The 22923-nt window shown below is 39.6% G+C and overlaps 1 protein-coding gene across 8 annotated transcripts in view; it reads left to right on the plus strand.

Moving 5' to 3' along the window:
* Nucleotides 1–783: 783 nt before the first annotated feature.
* LOC113526595 (adhesion G protein-coupled receptor L2-like) overlaps nt 784–22923 on the plus strand; it is a 125632-nt gene continuing 103492 nt past the window's right edge. For 4 of the 8 annotated variants that reach the window (XM_026913781.3, XM_053233786.1, XM_053233789.1 and 1 more), the window contains exon 1: nt 784–1268. The gene's annotated coding sequence lies outside the window, so the exon portion shown is untranslated. The remainder of the gene's footprint in view (nt 1269–22923) is intronic. The other 4 variants (XM_053233783.1, XM_053233782.1, XM_053233788.1 and 1 more) reach the window with 2 other exon arrangements.

The raw sequence follows: 22923 nt of genomic DNA on the forward strand, positions 1-22923 counted from the left end.
GGTAGAAACAAACTTCCATCCCACTGTGTGTTTTCTCTGAGATATTTTATTGGCTGGAATGTGAGCTGCCAAAACGGCAACAAATATGACAAAAACAGTTCCTTTAATCAACAGTGCAAATCGCTGATCGCACCTTTAATGTTCCTAGCAGCTAGGAGTTGAGATGTGACCATTCTCACTGTTCCAGTTCCAGGTTACCCGGTTTCCTCCCATCTCCCAAAAATATGTAGATGGATTGGTTATAAAAATTGCCCCTACATGTGTATGTGTGTGTGCATGGTGCCCTTTGATGGACTGGATTCCCATCTGTGGTGGATTCCAGCCTCACATCCAGTGACTCCGGATCCACCGTGTCCCTGACTAGGATGAAGCAGATACTGACGATGCACTAAGCACTAAGTCAAATTAAAATTGTGTGATATTAACAAGTAACTGCGAGATAAAAAAGTCGTATCGCAATTGTATCACAAATGTGAAACAGAACTAAGAAAAAAATTACATGCGAGATAAAAAAAGTCACAATTTGCAGGATGTACTCATACATGGCAGAAACAAACATTCATACCAACACATGTTTTCTCTTTATTGTTTTTTAATATTTTTTGGCTGGAATGTGAGCTGCCAAATATTACAAAAACAGTTCCTTTAAATTAAATTTAAAAAAAAATCACTGATCGCACCTTTAATGTTCCTAGTCGCTAACAGCTAGGGTTGGGACGTGACCATTCTCATTGTTCCAGTTCCAGTTTCTGTCCAATCCACTGGTTGATCCTGTCCGGGTTTTGTGTGCGTCCTCGTTTCAAGCGCAGCTGCTGCAGAGAGACACTCCAGCGGCCCCTGTGCATTTCTGCCATCCTGCTGTCGGAGCTCGGAGCTCGGAGCTGGTCCGTGAGCGCGCTGGAGCTGCGAGTTCACTTCCAAGCCAGTGTGCACCGAGTCTGTGCCCTCTCTCCACTTCTCTATTTACACTCCTAGTCGATTTTTGTTCTTCCTGAACCATGCCTAGGCGGTGTTTCGCGTCGATTTTGACTCGCGTCTGACCGCTGGCGGGTTTGTTTCTCTCTCTCTCTCTGTGTGTCTCTCTCTCTCTCATTCATACGCTGGGTCTTTACTTTTTTTCCTCCGCGCAAAAGAAAACGCACCGGTCCGCTTTCGCCCCTCAGCCGTGCGCTTTTTGGTGATGGAGTTTAGCCGGTGGCCGGGAGCCGCTACGTGAGACGCGTGAAGGCTTTTGTGGTGCTGCACCAAAGCGGACCGCAGTTCAGCGGGTAAGTAAACCTGCTATAACCGCTTATTTCTCACCACACACTCTCTCTCTCTCTCTCTCTCTCTCTCTCTCTCACACACACACACACACACACACACAGTGCATAGAAAAGCGAGCGCGCGCTCCTGCAACGCCGGATTGCTTTATTATTTCATTTGTGCGCAACAGGGCGCGCATAGATACCCATCTAAATCCAGTGATCTGAGTGAACTTTCAGGTTTTGGACATTTGTTGGAGTGTGTGTGTGTGTGTTTGTGTGTGGAGTGTGTAGGTATTTCGTCCCATTGCGAAAAGCCGGAGGCTACACTGGCTGGTGGCTGCGCTTTAATCCCGACATCCCTGAAGCTCCATGTCTATCATTCTTGCAAAAGAAAACCATTTGTAATGTTCCTGCCTTTTTCTTTTCTCTTTGACTCGGAAAATGAGCACTCTGCCAGATGTTGTGTCGCCTCCCCGTTACCCGTTAAACCCCCGTTAAAGCCTAATCTCAGTCGGATTAAGGGCGATGGGATTTTAAATTGTGGGCTCTAAAGCATGAAATCAGTCATGAAATGGAGAGATGGATCCTGTGCTAAAGACCCAAACACTTCTCCTAACTCCCATGGAGGCACTTTTATTTTTTTAAACATTTTAAAAGCGCTCATGTATGCCACTGTGACCTTGTGTATTTATCGGTGTTTAGAATAAAAATAATAATAATAATAATAATAATAATAATAAAGAACTTTGGGTCCGGGTGAAGTAATTAGGATTGTGGAGGATTTGTTTACAACACACTGCGGCACAAATGAGCTCTTTTTACTGCACATGCATAATTCACCTATGGGCTAAAGCCAGCCTTGTTCTCACACACACACACACACACACACACACACACACACTGATGCCCAATGTGCACTCTGCTTACACTACTCTCTCTCTCTCTCTCTCTCTCTCTCCAATGTTTTCAATTCTAAAGTACTTTATTGGCATGATTGTTTACATACAATATTTCCAAAGCACCAATATAGAAAAGAAAGGAGAATTAAAAAAAAAAATAGTGACAAAATAGTCAATACAGACAAAAATACTCTCTCTCTCTCTCTCTCTCTCTCTCTCTCTCTCTCTCTCTGTGTGTGTGTGTGTGTTTGTGTGTGAGTGTGTGTGTGTGTGAACGAGGCAGGCAAAGTAAATGCGGCTTTAATTGCATATATTCCGTTTTAAGTGGCACTAATGAAAGAATAAAGCGATTTCTGCATCTCAAGGCCGACATCAGTGCCAAACTCTCACACATCTGTTTCAAAACAATGTGGCGTCTATATATATATATATATGTGTATATCTCATATTTTATATACTTTTAAATGATTTTCCTTTGCAGCACAGTTAAATGCCTTTCCCAAACTTAATGTCTGGAAGTGCAGACTTGCTTTCCCTCCTCTCTGGGATGAAATCTTTTCTTTTCTTCTTCTTTCTTTTTTTTTTGCAGTGGTACTTGTGCAGTAATTAGGCCGGCTGTAGGCCGCATAGTCTAGTGGTCTAGTAGTACTCACTCAGTCGTGCTTATTCCCTTATTCCCTTCTTCCCTTCTTCCCTCCGCCGCTGTAACAGACAGCCAAAGCCGGAGAGGAATTTCTTGGGAACAAATGCGCCGTTGTTGAAGCTTCACCCCCACCTCTCCACAGGGTTGCCAGATCGCAATCGATTAGTTTAAAATCCACTACATCTTCTGCATGCACTAGTCCACCATGCAAGAGTGTCACTTTTTTTTAATATACAAATAAATCCTGAACCTTTGAAATGCACAGAGTTAAAATGCGCCTTGTGGTTAAAATTGCACGAGCGCGCGCCCAATCTGGCAACACCGTGCGCGTGCCCGCTGTCCCATTTGGTCCTGTTTGTCCTGGACGTCTTTATGTCACCTCATAGCACTACACACACACACACACACACACACACACACACACACAGACACACACACACGGTACAAATGGCGCAAGTGCGAAATTTCTTAACCGTACTGATTTGCATATGAAAGCAGTTGCATGTCAATAGAACAAAACAAAACAAAACAAAAAAACAAAACAAAAAATCCTGGGTCTGCTCCCAAACCCCATTTTCACCCCTTTACACTAGGTTACTATGTCAGGGTTACTTTAATTACATCCCAAACCACAACCTAGGCTAATATAACTGTATGCAATACTGTCCAAACAGTAGGCCTGTATCTTCGCGCATGCGTACTACTGTCTTTGGAAATGTTTGAGTGTTTTTCTTTCCTTCTATCTTTTTAATTTGCATATGAAAGTGGCTGCACTTTCAATGGAGGAAGCTCAGGCCTCCACTCCTCCCTACCCCAACCCAAGTTTCACTGAGGAGGGGGGAAGACAACCCAGAGACAGGGGCAAAATATGGGCCGTAGTTGTGTTTTGGCAGAGTGGATATTGCAATAAATCTGCAATAAATCTATTTATAGATGGTTGAATTGTTGGTGCTAGAGTATATTTATATTTGCAGTATTAGTTTGTATTTATGAAATATAAACACACACACACACACACTCACAGCGACACATCTTTAGAATGAGGGCTGCACAATATATTGCTTGAAAGTGATATTGCAATATTTACAAATAATAATAATAATAATAATAATAATGTAAAAATACGTATAAAGTGTGCTGTATAGTTGGCAGAAATACATATATTACAAAGAAAAGTAATAGTTAAAATAATAATAATAATAATAATGATAATAATAATAATAAAATCACTCTAAGGGATAGTGCTCTAAGATGTAATTAATAACCAGTGTGCTTTTAATATATTTCCTGATTTATTACAAACAACATATAATTACAATATGATATTTTGCATCAGAAAGCATTCAAGAATGTTCATCCTGTTATAAGGCTACTTTCCAAATTACCATACAAATTTTGAGCAGACGTAAATCCGTAACAGGCTTTCCAATACTGCCGATTTATTTCTCATGACGACAACCTGCACTTCGTAATCCACGGAGCTGTTAAAGCCTGGAGATAAGTCGAAGTCTGGGAGAATTTTGGAAAAAAAAACAACATTTTTTCAAGGACAAATAAGAAGCGAGTTGAGCTGCTTGTTATACGGCAGCAGTATTTTCGTCAAGTGAGTTGAAAGCTGTCTATGAAAAGGTGGAAAGGTGTCTAGAAAACTGTTATGTCTTTGCATAAAATATGTTTATAACACCTTTAACTGGTTTTTATTAGCATTTGAGCTGCGCTTCTTTTAAAATTAAGGAAAGAAGCACTGATGTGATATTTGCTGAACTGTTACTGTAGCTGTTAATGTATTCCATGAATAGTACTGAGAATAAATATGAAAACAAATACGCTGAACATAGGCATGTATCATATACTGGTTTTGCATACTGATATAAATCCACCACTCAGGTGATATATGAAGTATTCGATTTAGTTCTTTATTTTTTGATGGATTATGTGTGACTTCTACACACACTCACACACACACACACACACACACACACACGCCCTAGGCAACATGTAGGACCGATTGACATTAATAATGTGTGTGTTTGTAATCTTTTTTTTTTTATTAATTCTTCTCTTAATAGCAGTGAATGTACATGTTTTCCCACTAAATTTACATGCTTATGTCTGAACATTGGCACGTCTGCGAGGCCTTTTTAATCACTAACAGGGCTCTCTGTCATATTTGACGGAGCACTTAGTCACTCTGAGTGTGGTGTCTTATGAAAAAAAGCTTCTCACTCGCTCTGTTCAGTGAGTCAAATTTTGCCAGGAGCTTAAAGGGGCAATTAGGTGAGTCATTAAAGCTACTTGGACATTTGTTGAGGTTCTCTGTGAGAGTCCAAGAGCACATACACGAAAAAAATAAGAAAGAAAGAGAGCTCGATTTCTTGCGTATAGAGCGAGTCCGATGAGAAACGTGAGGGAATCCTTGCTGTCCCACCTGCCTGCTTCACTCTCTGCGACTTTGACAGCTGTCGCTCTCTGTTTTATGGGCTACATGTGGATGTAACAACAGTGTCAGTAGCGTCACATCAGTCAAACCCTCCCTCTCTCTCTCTCCCTCTCTCTCTCTCTCTCTCTCTCTCTCTCTCTCTGAAACCATCCTGTTTAGTGCATGTCAGATTTTTCTACTTCTATAACCGTCGACTCGCCTGCACGCCAACCTTTTTGCACACGGAGAACGTCGAACTCTGGAACGTCTAATAGGAGCAAATAAGGTTGGGATTGAGCTTAAAACGTATTGATTTTTGGCCTAGTAGACACAACATGTAATGCAAGTCATCCTAGATCTCTGAAAGTCAGACGATAGAGCCTTTAAAACAGACCTCAGTAGACATTCTCGACACATTAGCATCATGATTGCATTAAAATGTGCACTTGATTAACTGAATTCTGAATGTATTCGTGTTACCTGGTTTTCTCCACGTCTCGTGTCGTTCATCTTTGTACATCTTAAAGGTGCGGTCAATGATTTTTTTAAGTCAGAATTATTTTTTCTAATATTTGCCGAGGTTCACAGACATGTAGGCAGGTTCAATAAGATAAAGACTCGGGAGAAAAACTCGGACTCTGTTTTATGAAAATGGGAGAAAAAAATGCATTGTGTGGACCACCTGCCTCCAACCAATCACAACAAAGAGGAATCTACTCATCTTGATCACAGTGGCTGTCAAGTCATTGTCAGCACAAGGTGTGTTTCTTGAGTACAATGAGCATTATTTTCACTTTGTTTTGATTTCAGGTCATGTACTTCTGTTTGTTATGCGCTTTCATTTCCGTTCTAGTCCTGTCTCCGCAACTGTCTCTCCTGATTGAGTGCATGTGTTCTGTGTTAAGCTCTTAATTCATTTGTCTATGTACAGTTTACCCTGCTGTTTAGTAGTTTCGTCGCGAAGTCTTATCATGCACCTGTGTCGTTATGTTCTGAGCCTTGTTTTCCCGTGTTCCCTGTTCTTTGTTTTGTAGTTGTACTTCCTGGTTTGACTACTGTCTGTTTCACCGATTTCTGCTTAATGGATTTTAATACTGTTTGCAAAGAAATCATTGAGATGTACTGTTCAGTTATTTCAGGGACATGGCTTTGTTTTGATTTCAAAACATTTAGCTTCAACTTGCATCAGAATCGCTGACTGCACCTTTAAGTGTTACAATAGGATACTAGGAGAATGGTGGCTGTTTTTAGACTAAACATTGTGAGTGCAAGGCCATTGTGGAAATATCGGATAAACAATAAGGGGAAAAAAAGAAAGGAAAAAAAAAAACATGTCAAAATCTCAGGGAAAATGTTGCATCATGGACCGAGACTGAGCAGCGAACACACGCATTTTGCTCAGGAAACAAGGAGTGTGTGGGCGGCCGTGTACGTTGTAGTCAGCAGTTTTTTTTTTTTCTCGCGTGGTTTTTTAGCTCCTCGGCGAGCTCATGCTGGGTGAGTGACTACTGCCATTAAAGCAGAGAGCTGGGAAATTGGCCACAGAAAATGTAACTGCAGCTCTCTGTTTATCACTGACATTTGAGGAGAGATTAAAACCTCATACACATATTACAGTGATGAATTTCCCAAGGACTCATCTCCATTTTAAAACCGTACCTCTTCATTTTTGCCGTCCATCGCCTCCTCAGAGCCTCGGTTACATAAGAGATGTGGTTAAGAGCGAGCCGCCAGGATGGTGTAAATGCGATGTGTCTTAGGGAAATAGCATGAAGGAATTTTCCTGGTATCGATTACCATGGAAACGCCTCGCAAAATTTGGTCTCCGTGTTTGGTTTCTCTTAAGGGAAATGTTCTGTGCTGCAAATAATGAGCAGCATTTTTGTGTCACAGTGTTGTGGCAGTTTGTGATGCTGTCACACGTTATACAGGCTGAAGTGAAGTGTCTGGAAGTAAGAAGTGCATTTTTGACTCCTGAAGACAGGGAATAAGAAGGAAACGGGGGAAAAAATCTTCATATGAGCTTGAGTGTATGGAGGAGTTCTTCAAGGTTGGAGTGTTTCTCACTCACTTACTCAAGAAAAAAAAAAACACTACTGCCTGGCAATTTGAATTTTCCACGACCTCAAAGACACCTTAGCATTCTGAAATACTCGCAGAGGAACAGTCTCAAAAAGCCGTCTCCAGCCGTCTCTATAGATCTCTGGGATGTCATGTGTTTGAAGAAATTGTGTAGTGGAGATACTAGCAGTTTTTAATGAATGTCAAATATTCACACGTAAACAAAAGGAAAATGTAATTCATTAAATTATTGCAAGCCAACAAAAGAAAATGCTCATATATTAAAAAAAAAACAAAAAAAAACATAACATTATAAAGATAGGTGTCTCAGAAGTAGGTGTCGCAAAATTTCTTAAAACAAATTTTAAACAAATCTTTAAATAAACTTTCATACATTAAATTTAAATGTTGCGTGGCAACAAAGAAAAGGTTCATTTATTTATTAAAAATAAACATTGTGAAGCTAGGTGTCTCTAAATTGTGTGTGATATGCAGTGCATCTAAGCAAAAGAGTTAAAACAGGACAAAATAATGTTAAAACAAACTTGTAAAGCTAGGTGGTTTTTTTGTAATATGCAGCATATCTAAGTGCAGGGTGTCAAACAATATAATGTTACATTAAATGAGGAAACACTCATTTATTTATAAAAAGCTCTGAGAAAAAACTTACTGTTAAAAAAACATTGTAAAGTTAGGTGTTTAGAATTTTTTAGTAATATAAAGCGTATCTAAGTGTAGGACAATATAATGTTAATTTAAATGTGAAAATTTTCATTTATTTATAAAAACAAACTTGTAAATCTAGGTGTATATAATTAGTTTCTTATATGCGGCAAGTGTATGGCGTAAAACAGGACAATATAATGTTGCGTTAAATAAGAAAACACTCATTTATTTTAAAAAAATGCTCCAAAAAGCACTCACTATTAAAAAAAACATTGTAATTGTAAAGCTGTAATGTTAATTTAAATGCCAATTATACAAAAAGTATCTTTAAATCTTGAACAAAAACTCATTCTAATAGTAGTATAAATGCGTGCATGTGTGTGCGTTTGCCATTAGACACAATGAAAGTCTGACGGCTGTCGCTGGACAGGGTTTGGTCTCATGATCAATCCCCTCGTGGTTTTTTTGAGAGAAGAGAAAGGACTGAAACACTCTCGGCTGGAGTCGTCAGTGTTGAGTGATGGATAGCTGGACGTCTTTTTACTTCCTCATTAACCCATGCGTGTCCACACGGCACTCTCGGCTGGAGCCTGAATCAGGCCTTGATGGATGGCCAGAGGTCTTACTGCTTCATAAATAAGGGGATTAGCGTGAGGCGTCTCTGTTGGCCCCTGGGCTCCTTCAGCACGACAAATGGCTACGATTAGCATAGAGAGAGAGGGAGACTGCGGGATCTTCAGAGGCTCGGGTGATAATATACTCCAGGCCTCTGCGGAGGTTTTTGTTTTCGCACCACTTTTCAACCAGTGGTGCGTGCATGCGAGCGAGCACGCACACACGCACACACACTGACACACATACACACACACACGCTGAGAGACTGGTAAGCCATGTCAGCAAACTGTCAGAAATACCATTAAGGCACATATATAGGAAGCTATTATGTGCAATTGATATGTCACTACATGATTTCATCAATATTTTGAGATCATATCCGTCGTTTGGAGCTTCGAACAGCTCCGAAGAGGCAGCGCGTACGCTTCAGCCTGGCACACTGGCAAGAGAAAGATATTGACCATCTGGCTAAAATTAATATGTTGTTCATACAAAGATTTTCTGAAGATAAAGTCAGCCGAATGAAATAAAGTTAAAAGTATTTAATAGAATTAAAAGCAATAAAAATAGAGATTAAATGATAGATTTTTTTATAACAATACCAATGACACTGACCTAAAACCAGAACACTAGCCTATTATTTATTTTTTTATTTTTATTTAAAAAATGTGCGTAGCTTGGATTCTTTAATGAGCATGAAGATTGATTTATAAACCATTTTCATATTACACAGATGATGTTTGCGATTTTGTAGGCAAAAAAATAAACAGATGTTATTAAGAATGTATTTGAATTTGGAATTTGACTCAGGAATCAATTCACATGATTCAATTAGTAACACAGATTTACGAAGGTTAGATATAAAGGCATACGTTCATATGAAATACCAAAATACTATATAAACTATACTGCAAAATTTGAGTTGATTTGAAGAAGAAAATTAGATTTGGTTACATTTCACTGTATTTCTATTGTTTAAAAAAAAAAAAAAGTGATGTAGTATGAATCATATGAACTGGGTTGTGTAAACTCTTACAAATTTGCAAGTGTGAAGGAAGTGTATACAATAAATGAGCGGTCTCTGTTAACCTGAAACAAAAAAAAAAGGTGATCTCAGTGGCTGTCACTCTTCATTCATCTCTTATTTTCACTCCCACCTTGTGTACACACACCTGCTTCAGGAAGATCCCCCAAACACAGCAACTGCTTTTGGGTGTCTATTTCCATTAAAGCTGTTTATTTTCCTTCTGATTACGAAGAAGATAACACATATAAGCTCTTTTTAAATACCTCTTACAATTGTATTTCTTTAATCTGACTTGATAGAACATCCAGTGTAAAGCAGAGAGCGGATAATGAGGATTAAGGAAATAATTAAGAGCACATCTTCTACTTGCTGACTCTAAGGAAACACGTATTTGCATTTCCTTATATCATAAAGATGCCACCCAGGGTAATAATTAGAACACTAATTAGATTATTTTTTATAGGTAGATCATTGTCTGTAAAGATGCCCGTGAAACAGCATTAAAGGCTGGCTGGAGAGCATTACGGTTTGATTACGCCCCTGTGTAGCAGGCTGAGAGGCTAATCCCTCACAGGCAAACGCTGCTCATCTCCGTGATCCTGACGTCCCACTACATCCTCATGAATCATCATTTTAAATAAGAGCTTGCATGAGAGTAGGATTAAGATCCTGTATATATACGATGGAGCCTTTCTATGGAAATCTATGGACTAATCACGGCCCTTTGTGGAGAATTAATTCTTCTGATAATGAAGGATAGTTGAAAGAGTGGCATGGAATTCATTAGTAGATTCAAGACAACAAAATGTAGTGCTTGCGCTGCTTTTACGTGCTCATCGCTAGTTTTTCTGCGCTGAAGTGCGTTACTTAGCTAGCTAGCCAGATCTGTTTTGAAATAACTAATGGTAAGAGATGTATGCCAACGTCTATGGCGTAATCAGCGATTAAAAATAAGTTGCATTCAGAAAATGTAAGAGTTACCTACAGTCAAATGCTAAATCAATCCTTTTCCCGGCTGTGATAAAAGAGTAAAGCTTGTATTACGAAGCAACTGCAATTACGCATTAAAGTCGAACTCATGCGAAATTCATACAAATCCAACGAACAATCATGACATTTTCTGAAACATTGCCAATATGTTAATATTTGTATAACAGTTACAAACTGAAACAGCTGATTAGATGTTCAAATTGTGTAAGAATATTTACGTTTTTTCCTCCCTTCAGTGATGAATAATTTTTTTGTTGGATTTTCTCAGATTTTGTACGGATTTTGTATGAACGAAAGTTTTGAGCACTAACTCCATTCCTGTAGCTAACATAACTTTTGTGTCTTTTCATACAGTTCTTTTTTTTTGGACAAATTTGCAACCTTGAAACCAAGTTGGTTGATATGAAAGATTTAGGTTGGGAGCTTTTATTTGTGATAATTTAGGTGGGCTTTAATAATGCTAATTTAGGTAATGTCGGATAGTCTGACACTTAAAAATTAGAAACTATTTGCACAACTTGAAAAAAGTACATAAGAAAAGTTAGTGTTTTTATCTTTTCTTACAACTTTATTCAACCACATCACTGTTGTTCGTATAGATCAGGTAAAAGCTCCAGTGTGCTGCCTAGTCCGATGTTTTAGTTGCTCACGACCCTAAATTGACTCGGCTAAAACATAGTAGACACACAAAATCTGCTTGTCCTGGCTGTCCACCCCTGGATAGCCTAGTGTACATCTAAGACCAAATGGTATAATCTTACAGGCCACATGTTCTGCGATAGTAATCCTTAATCCGGAACTGCAGGGAAGCTAAGCATCATCCCGCTCTTTATCAGAGTATCTCAGCAGGCCGAGCTCACGTCCTCTTGTGGTAGATTGGATCGGTACGCGCATATATTGAGTGTATGGTGCTTCACTCTCGAGCAGGGGAGCCATTAGCAGCGAAAAAAGCTTGCTCTTTTAACGAGCTAGATAACGTCGGGCCTGTTGTTCGCTGGACAGCTGTTTTTAGAGGAGGCTCACTCTGAGCTCTGTGGATAATGTGTCAGTCGGGATGGAGTGGTGATAGATATCGGGTGGTTAAGGGACGCTCGCCGAGTCCCAGAGGAGCATTGATCGCCTCTATAACTCACACTCACCATGATGTATGCACTTCAGTGTGTGTTCAGTGCCGGGTGAGGGCCGTGGCAGGTCCTTGAATGGTCCTTGGGCCTCGTGGTACCTCAGAAAAGAGCTTTATTCATATGATTTGTATATTGCAGGTCGGTGATAAAGTCTGCTTTAGTGGAAAGCACCATAGGGGCTGTATTCAGGTGTTGCAGCTCCTGCGTTCATTTCTATATAGTGCTGTAAAGCTCGAGGTTTATCACGACTGCGAACGTTATCCTGAGAGGCAAGGCTCGAGCCGTAAGCCACCTTTTATTGTGGCAGTAATGCAGTGAGAGCACTGATATGTGCACTTCCTGGTGCGAACGCCCACAACCATTGGGATGCCTGAGATCTCAACCACAGCATCTGCTAACTTTTTTATCTCGTGTTGAATTGTGCAGAAATGATTGTTGAATATGGGCGTTTAGTATGCCAGCTTTAACCGCCAGAGCAATTGTGGCTTTGTGTATGTGTGTGGCGTCGGATTTTCCCAGGCAGTATCTAAGGTTGGCATTAGATCCTAAATGCCTAGGGCCAAATACCAAGCAGGTCTGACTCACCTTTTAGATTCCTTCCAATGCTGTGTATTTATATAAAACAAGTAAACTTGGAATGGTGGTGAGTGCTAATTTGACCAATTCCCATTTGTGATGACTGTTTTTCTTTCTGCATTTCACAAGGCAAATCCATAATTTTACTACAGATTTTGGATGTTAAAACGACTTTTCCACTTAGCCCTCCATTGTGAAGTTTCCACCATAATGTCAGGTCAGGTTAAATTTCGATTTGTACAATTAGATGTTTTTTTTTTATTATGCCTCCCATTCCAAGAAAATATTTATATGCTATCAGGCCCTCGTTGACACTCACATTTGGGTGTTTTGATATGATCCGGTAATAAATGCAGGGCTGCATTACATGTTTCTGCCTCTGAGGGTTTGCCTGATAATCACTAAAGACCATGCTGAAATATTATGTTGCAGGAAAGCGAATGCCTCAACAAGACTTGCTAATTCACCCGTTTTCTCCTCTTGATTGGTGCTGATTGGCTCGGTTTCTAAAGGGCCTGTGATGGGGGGAAACGTTGTTGTCTGAGCACAATGGCTGTGCCAGAGAGCCTGCTGCTGATCGCCCGGGCAAAATTCTATCCTGAATGATGTTTGGCAAGAGGGATTATGATTGCTGATTGCTGTGGGTTTTAATTATGGAAATTGCAAGATGCTCTTTGCATCTCCACATGGCTAAGTCTTAAACATTCTCAAGGGAGCGAGTCATTATTTCACTAATAGCCAAAGTCATATAAACGGCAAGGAGAGTTTTATTATTTTTTTCCTTTAAATAATGGACTCCAATTAGATGAAGTACATTCTGCTCAGTCGGGAAGGTAAACAGCAACATGGCTTCTGCTTGAAATGTTATTAATGTGTGTTAAAGCAGCGGCTACTGCTGGGTGTTTACACGACGGCGACACTTAATTCCTGCTCCTTTATCAGCTCAAAGCCAGACCAAGCAACATCACGGTCTCTTATTTTCCTTGCATTATGCGTTTTCTTTTACTTTTATTTAACCAAGGAGTAGAAAGTGCTACATCATCTTCTAGTCGAACACGTAAGGGTGGGCAGAGAAGACGTTATGATGAGGTGCCATGTTGGTGCAATGTGGGGTTAAGAGTTTTTGTTCAGGGCCACAGCAGCTATAGATGAAGGGAAAGGAAGAGACAGGAGAAGCTGTAGGAGTAAATCAAGGTCGGACCGTTCTGGCACTTCATTTATCCAGGCCTAGTCCTGAGTCAACACACTGCTCTATGGCCTTATTATGGAGCTTTTGGGGAGCTGTGCGATGCTCGGGAGCTGAAATTGCAGCTTTGAAATTCATTTCTTTGCAAAGGGGTGAGTTGTGATATTATTTGTAATCTGTAATGTCATTAAAGAGGAAAGATATATTGCAAGGGACGCGTGCTGAGAAATATTTTATGCATACCTTTCTAAAACTCATGTTAAATAACTGAGCCTAGAATTCCTTATGCAGATTTTAAGTAGATTTACTATTCAAATGCATTTGAATATCTGAAGAGAAGAAAATGACATAGAGTCAAATTACAGAATTTTATCATACTTTTTTAAATCGTAATCCATGTTACACACAGTATTGTTTTTTTTCTGACAAACTGTTATGTCAGATCCTATTCACTATATATGCTCACTACATAGGGTATAACATAATGTACATAGAGTAGCACATATGTAGTGCTCTGTTTTACCAGTAGACGCCATTTGAAATTCAGCTAAGGGAAAAAAGTTCTTAGTAAGATGTTAGACTGATGTTTTGCTTCTTGCTTTTTTCCCCCACAAATCTGTCATTAACAGCATCAGACAATAAGTTAGATTAAGAGCAGAGACAGTTTGAGTAGTTACTTATCTAGCTAGCCAGATCTATTTGGAAATAACTAACGGTAAGAGATGTGCGCCAATGTCTATGGCCTAATCAGCGATTAAAAATAAGTTGCATGCAGAAAATTTAAAAATGACCTACAAATCAAATACTAAAATGATCTTTTTCTCTGCTATGATACAAGAGTAAAGCTTGTATTCTGAAGAACTTAATTACAAATTAAAGTTAAACTCGTGAGAAATTCAAAGTACGTGCCTGGGAGTGTCGCCAAGATGGCGGCTGAGTGAACAGACTTAACTAGAAATGCTTAATTAAGAGTCTGTAATGATATGAAAATTCATTTCAGAAAAAAACAGTACAATTTTTTTCAAAATTCAAATGCTCACATGTTTCCCCAATGGACCTAGAGTGTATCAACTATTAGGCCAGCTCTAGACTAAAATTCCTGGTTTCTTTTCAGAGAAATTAACATGATGCTCTATGCTCTTTTGACTAATCCCAAATGAGAAAGAACGCTTTCAGTATTCCTCGGTGCACAACTGTGATTTTCACCCGCATCCCTTCAGTGTGGCACCTTTACTGCTGTGCCAGCGGCACTCATGGCACTCTCCACATGAGGGAATTGCCATTCTCCAGTTTACCAAGGGATTTATTGTTAAATATTTGTCAAGTGTCCCAGCCTACAGTCAGTGGTGTGCGTTGGTAAAGAGCAGCATGGAACATAATTGCCAAGCGCATAAAAATGTCATTGCTTTGCATTAGTAAGCATGAAAAAGCCCTTGAATCAGTGCTTGCAGGTGGGAACATAGATAGTGGTGCGGTTTAATTTCACTCCGCAATGCTGTGTCTCGAGTTCAAAGACCTTTAGTCAGACATTTTAATTACTTTGGAATTGGTCCTAATTGATCTTGGCTTAGATGGACTTCTCATACTTCCACACTTGGTGTTGCTTTTCTCCCAGTGGAGATGAGCGCCGTGGTTAACTAATATACTCTTCTTCTTTTTCATTTACTCTTTCTTTTGAAATAAAGACTAACTTAAACTGGAATAAAAGTGCAAATGGAGTGTAATGCCAGTGTGAGTTAGTGATAGTTCTTTTAAATGATCCTCTATGGACATCTTTTCATTTAATACTGTTCTGTTCTCTTTTCTAGTTAGCGTGCACTGTCCTGTGTATTAACTGTACTGTGTGTGTATATATATATATATATTTCCTCTTTCTGCACTGCCGTGTATTTGCACTTTACGTAGTCCCGTGTACCGTGTTACTACATTATGTGTTGCTGCACAGTCCTGAAGAAATGACATTTCATCCCATGTATGCAAGATATAAGATAGAGGAATGAATACCCACTGACATGACTTGACTTGATCTGAGTTGTGACTTTCGGAGCAATACTGCCATGGTGTCAGCATACAATTGGAAATCTGAGAGGTGAGATGGATAATAGGCGAAACTAGGGCTGGGCGATACTACAAAAATATCACATCATTATTTTTCAAGACATTCCTATGATATGTAATATTTTTTACTATATATATATATATATATATATATATATATATATATATATATATATATATATATATATACACACATATACTGGAGGTTTGCTACCAAACTGGCAGTAAAATAGTAGGGTTGCATTTTAAAAACACAAGAAAAAGACTGAGTTGCTGTTTACAAAAATAAAATAGCACTGAGTCGGAAAAAATGTAAACACTTTTAATATTTTACAATTTTCAAAACTATGCGAAAATATTCAAACTATGCAAAATGTGTTTAAAGTCTCTAAATGGTGCAAAACATTAGCTGCTTCAGCTGCTTTCAATCAGTTTGTGTATAAAAATTTAGGTAGCATGGTGACATTTCCAGGGTCTCCGGTTCAAGCCTGCGCTGGGGTTATTGTCTCACATGTTCTCCCCATGTCTATGTGGATTTCCTCCAGGTTCTCCGGTTTCCTCCCCCCTCTCAGAAACATGCCAGTAGGCAGACTGGCCACTCTAAATTGCCCCTAAGTGTGAATGAGTGTGTGTATTCGTGCAACCTTGACTAGGATGGAGCAGTTACTGAAGATCAGTGAATAAAAGCAAGATCTTTGAAATGTTTATGGTGTCTTAATTTATCACAATATCAATATTATATGGTCATATCGCTCAGCCCTAGGCGAAGATATAACATTAACCTATTTATGAATAAATGCTTCAAATTGCGTATACATCCTGTATTGTTACAGAATAGGAATGGACCAGCCAGTGATGTGACAGCATCCCATTTATAAATCAAAAGAACTAACTAGTCTAAAAGCTCTTTATACACCAATATATTTTTAATTTCATACAATAGACCATTACATTCATCATCTCGTTTCATGCACTACAATACCTGTCATATCGCCAAGTCCTGAAATGCCACGTAAGCTTACGACTCACTAAAGTTTCATTATAATGACGCCTTATAAAGTAGACAGGAGAGAATTCATACTTGCTATATCACTCGTACTTACTTTTAGGTCAAAATCACCTCATTATTTCTTACACACTTGTTAAAATTGTGTTTTTTTTTCGACCACTCTTTGGTAACGTTGCTAGGTATGTTGCTATCCAGAGAGCGCTTTAACACTCCAGTCACTCGCCATGCTAAAAATTTCATCTGGTGGTTAGATAATGCTCAGCACTGACGCTGAATTATTGAAGGCCTTGTACTTGTGAGGGGGACAGGGGTGCACTTTTAACTCTCTGCACCGCCGTGGCTTTCTGTCCGGTAACTAAGAGACGCTACACAAACATCAGAAGGAATGATGTGCTGGAGGAGGGAAAAGGAGTGCAGCGGAGCAGGGTAGGGGATTGGGGCTGATGTGGAGGAAATGAAAAGAAAGTCTGGCTGACGAGTGGCCCGGCGAAGCTGTGATCCACTCACAGGCACCCCATGAGTGTGTGTTTTTCTCTCTGTATGTATTTTATGGTGCGTGAAGCACCACTTGCTGGTTTCTGTCTTCTTTTTTTTTTTTTTGTTCCATCTCTAATGTGTGTCATTCATATTTCAGTTAATGAGCACAAACAAACTCTGTGCTCTCTGTTGAACAGCCTATTAGTTAGTAGAGAAGAAGTAAGAAAGAGAAAGAAAACATGCACACGTCTTCATCAAGCTAATTGTTTCATAGTGCTGCGTTTCATAGTTTCATCGTCGTTGATTAACGACTGCAGCTTTTATCATATCGGATTATAATGTAGATCCGTCGCTGATGTTCAGACAATAACACCAAAGGCGATAATTGTTAGTTCTGCATTGCTGAACAGATCATCGTTAAATTAAAGGACTAAAGTGTTGTCAGATTGTAAAATATTTTGCATGGTTTTACAGTGCCTATTTTTTTCGTGATCAGAGTTTTATATATTTATATCTTTTGATGCAACATAGCAAACCAGTAGAAATGTCTCTGCATTTAAAGAAATAGACAGCTTAGACTCCAGAGCATTCAATTCTATAATCATCCTCTGTACAGCTGTGTGTGTGTGTGTGTGAGAGAGAGAGAGAGAGAAAGTGAAACGCTGTTCGATTACGGCTGCCTGGTTTGAAGCCCAGTGCTCAGGTGCTGGAGTGAATGTGAGCACATCGGCGTGTAACAAACCTTAACCTTGCCTAAGGCTGGAGATCACAGCTCAGGCCCAGTGGAGAGCCAAAACCGTTGATTTTTTCACTCTTACCCCGTTTCGGTGGAGTGTTCTCTATTCCGCCCGCACTCCCAAAAGACTGATGGCAAACATTAACGTCTGTTCTGACGGCGCTGAACATAAGTGAGGTTGTCAAGCCAACCAGCCCTTCACCTGCACACTGCGTATATTGAAAGGGAACGAGTGAAGGTTGCATGAGGGAGCGGTTACTGCACATATTGCACAGTTTGAATGCAGAGAAAATGCTTTCTGCCAAACCTTTGGAAATAGAGAACAACAAAAGTGGTACATACACAGTGTAAGTTCAGTGGTTTAATTGTAAAATATTAGTTGGTTTGTGCAACAGATCAATGGATGGTGATGTATGCTGAGTAGATAGTTAAGATTCCTTATTTAAACTGTAGAGAGAAAAGGTCATTGATGCGCATCTACATTCATTCAATCATTCATTAAAACTAGCCACTTTATCCTTGTCAGGGTTGCGATGGAGCCGGAGCCAGTCCTTGGAACACAGTGCACAATGAATATACACTTATACATGTCACAAAATGTATGTGGCAGTGTTGTCTTTTCATGTAACTGGTATTGAAGTTCTTTTTAAGAAATTAACTGCATTAATTGTGCTGGCCTAAAATCCATTTAACAAGAAGAATGTGCTCACGCAAGAAAAAAAAATCTTATATGAACTAGTTAGATAGTCAGATAATGAACTAGCTAGGTCAGTAATTTACCTCAAATACACATACATCCAAGGCCGTGTGGTGTGTCAGTATCAAATATGGATGTATGGATGTTCGTATAATTCATATATGACCTCTTATGTAGCGTAGTGACATCAGATGTGTCATAATGATCTCTTATGTTACATATGTAATTAACTCTTACTGTATCATATCATAATGATCTCATATGTTATAATAACCTCTTACACTGTATATCATAATGATATATATACTATAATGACCTCTTAGACTGTATATCGTAATGATCTCTTATATGTCATAATGACCTCTTATATATTGTAATGGCCTCTTATACTGTACATCATAATGACCTCTTTGTATGTCGTAATGACGTTAATCCAAGGGGAGGGGAGCTGGGGGTAGTTAATGATATTAATCCAACGGGAGGGGAGGTGGGGGTAGTTTTACAAGGACGGCAGGGGTGAGTTTTAGTCATTTCTTTCACAGCTATCTTCCTCAGCTTGAACCCTGAGTAAGATGAACTGTGTGTGCAGTATATATGTATGTGTGTGTGTGTGTGTGTGTGGGAGAGAGTGAGAGTGAGTGAGAGAGATGGGAAATATATTTGCTTTAGGAACCACTTTAAGTTTAGATTAGGTTTGGGATGGTAAGTCAGATGCTAAAGTGCTTTTTTAACATTTTTAACATTTTGCATGTGTGTGTGGGATCTTGGATAAGGAATTGAGTATTTAATGCTCTACGCCTATTACTGCATCGTCATGAAGAATCTGACAAGAGCTAAAGAGAAGTCAGTCTGCTTGCCAGATTTTTGTTTATCAGTGAAAGGCAGTGTGGAATATGATTAGTACTCATTTATTAACCACAGCTGGCTAGTTTAAGCCTAATAATTTGATTATTAGCTTGTTAACATAAAGCATGCTTCTGTATATTTCTGAATCATTGTTTGCCCATTGTTGGAAATCCTTGGAAATTATGGAGTTGTCCGTTGATGTTGCTGCCTGGATGTGTATAGGCCACGTTTTAATTCCAAACTGTGGAAAGAATAAAAAAGTGTTTAATAAGTGTAAGATCTCTATCTAGTATGTGGTGGCTTTGTCGACTCTCATTCTGGCTTATGACACCACGGAGGTGTATGGACTATATATCGATAAAACACATTGGGTTGTGTTATTGCTGAATTATGTCATCTTTCATGCTTCATGTCATTTGGTTTGGCTTTAGTAAATTCTATTAACACCCTCGACATCAAACTGTCAGTAAAGCTACAGTGTCAGGCGGAGTGGAGAATCTTTCTCTGTAAATGAATGTGACATTTAAATCATTTCCATTTTGGCCCGTTCTTTAGCAAATGCTGCGATTATTGCCCAGAATACATTAAACCCTCATTAAGATCCGGTAACCTTTACAAATCAGGTCTGCACCAGAGATGCAGAAGAGGACGACCTCCCCAAGTAACGCTGATCATCCTTCATTAGGGTAAGCAATGTTAACAGGTAATAATGAGAAGGAGGTGATAACAAATATGACAGCTATGGCTTAGCCGGTGCCGAACGAGTCTCGCAAATTGGTGAGCGGTGAGCCTGATTGCTATTTAATCAGTCTTTCGAGAGAGGAACGGCGCCAATTAATTCCAGATATTCCAAGATGTTTCCACGCTTGCATTATCTCAGGTAAGATCCTGTTGCTCTCTTAATTGGCACGGAAACATGGCTCCCAAACCGACTACCTGCAGCAAGAGCTGCACTGCGTTAATACCCCAACCTGACGGTGGGGCTGAACAGGGTTTTCTGCAACTTTTTCGCAGCCAAGAAAATGACATTATATCCTCGAGGGGGAGGCAGCGTCTGCCCTAGACTTGTCACCAACCGTCAAAGACAAAGTGCAATGCCTCCGGAAAGATCCCCGACGGGAACGTTGGGTGTATCCAGGGAGATTCTGCCCCACATCTGCCCCACCTCCCCTGGCTCTTTTGTGTTCTACATAATCAACCTCCGCTCTTTACTGACAGCACATCCTCTTCTTTAAATTGGTCGTGCCAAGATTCCCGGAGCAACCCCAACTTTAAATGGGTCTCCCATTGAGGATTCAAAATTGCAAAGCAATCATATCAGTTAGGCAGCTGCTTGGTCGGGGGGGTCAGGTTCATTTCACAGGGTTTGGCAGTAGAAGACCTGGGATGTGCAGGAGAAAATGTCTTCTTCTCATCAGTGTCTGTGCGTACACTTTGTTGCAGCTTTTACATTTCACTTTGTTCTAGCCTCATTGCAATGCGTGTACGTACGCATTCTTTATTTTCTCCCTCCCAGGCACTGACAATTGAAAATAAATTAACATTCCAGCTCTTTTTCTCTTTTTTCCCCCTTTTTTAAAGCCAGTCGAGAATACTCGGCGCGAACCCTCTGAGGTCAAGCGATACTCACAAGCTGTCAATCTTTCTCAGTGAGTCCCCCGCCCCTTTCTTTCTCCTTCGACCTATTCTTTTCTGCTCTTCTTTTTCTCGCATTCATTCAACTGCACTCTGTCTTAGAAACCGGGACTCCTTCTTCTTGGCTATTCTTACTCTGGCCACCTCCCCAGCTTGAGAGAGGCGACTGAGGGCTTTGTAAAGGACTCGCATCTATTCAGACTTCTGTCACAAACAGAGCCATATTTTATGCTACTGAATACTTGCTGTCAATTTTTTCCCATCAGTTTGTTTTGATCATATTTTTAATTGGCCATCTATCTAAGTGTTTTATATATAATTGAACCATACTGCTGTTGAATTCTCAATTCTGATTGGTTGATTCATGTTCTTTCAGCAGCAGCTCTGAGAGTAGTTCTAGCTGCAAGGCAAATTGCAAGTTTATATATGAAGGCTCTATAGTAACCTACACAGGGACTTGTACAGCAGGCGCTCGGTATAAACTGATAAAAAAGTGACATTTTCTGTGAGATTAATTTTTATATTTATATTTATTTAGCATTTTTCATATGAGTCTCCAGTGTCATTGCTTTATAGCGGCCAGAGGTAAGTACTGTAACTTTAAGTTTTCTTACACTGGAAAGTCTTCAGGATGGAGGACTTTGTGTTTTTTTTTTGGTAACATGACAAGCTGTATTTTTTGACTTATAAAACAAGGGGATGGTGTGGGAACAACTGTTTATAGCTGCTTTCATTTTTATTATGTAAAGAATATAGTGTTGGTTCATTGTCAATATCATAGCAGAGATACATGAACTGCTGGTATACACACGAAAAACCTTTATGTAAAATAGGTCAACATGAGTCGAGCTACATCCTGAAACCCTGCCTGTCTTTTAGCTGTCAACAACATGGACTTCTGCAGCTGATAAATTTTGTCCTGTTTGCCAATTTGCATGACTTCAGCCTTGGAGTAAAGCCACCCTTTTCTTCCCTGACACTATCCACCCCCATGTAAAACGATGACGCGTCCATCAGGAATGGGGCAAAATCTTCTTAATGCTAATCGTCTAATCCTTTTATTTCAAGTCGAACCAAATCCAGTCTGCAATCTGCCAGACAAAAAGGTGTTTAGGGAGATGATAAAGCTTGGCTCCTGAGCTTAATTTCGCAGACAAAATGTAGGCGTGTTCCTCAGAGGGGGACGGCTTGAGCACTCCGATGAGGTGCAAATCGCTGTTGTGTGCCCAGCCTCACCTCACACACCCTCCACCAGGGCATCAGCTGGCATGCTGCAGAACGGGATTTTCCCATAGCATTGTGTGTGCCGATGCCAATAACTGAATTCTCCAAGCTTGAGAAATCCTGTCTGGCTGTTATTTTGCTTTTTTTTTCTCTCGGACAGAAGAAATATGGTGATATGTGGTCACTTCTGAAGATTTGAGCTCTGCTCTTATTGAAGCTGTTAATTTTCTGCAATAGGCTGTGTACTTGTCAAATTAAGACTAAGAGAAATATGAATATGCTGGGCGCGCATTCATTTTCCTAATGGCCAGCAGTCTTTAGTTCTCAGTCTCAGCATTCTCAGTCTCTAATGGAGTCTCATTCATTGACCTACGTCTTGGCTGTATTTAAAAATGCACTTTAAATATTTGATTTAGCCTCTACATCTTTCATGAAATGCAGCAAACCATGAAGAACAACACAACTGAATATCATTAATTGCGTTAAATATAAAATGAGTAAAAAGTACTATGCTTAGGCACACGATGATGACAGTATCATCACTGGATAAATACACCGAAGTCAGTGACTTTAAAGTAATCCAAGAAAGATAGACCGAGAGGTTTTAAAAAAACAAGCTTTCCATCTAAACATTAAACAGAGTGTTAAACATTGAAACCGTGATGAGGTTGGGGATTTGTGGCGTTGGAGTTTCTTGGCTGCAGTCATGCCTAACATTGGTACTGCTTATTTGTTTCAAAAAAATGTCAAGGCAGTTCTTGTACAAGCCAAAGGGCAATTTAAACTTT

This window comes from Pangasianodon hypophthalmus, chromosome 4, assembly GCF_027358585.1.
Source record: "Pangasianodon hypophthalmus isolate fPanHyp1 chromosome 4, fPanHyp1.pri, whole genome shotgun sequence".
Classification (NCBI taxonomy): Eukaryota; Metazoa; Chordata; class Actinopteri; order Siluriformes; family Pangasiidae; genus Pangasianodon; species Pangasianodon hypophthalmus.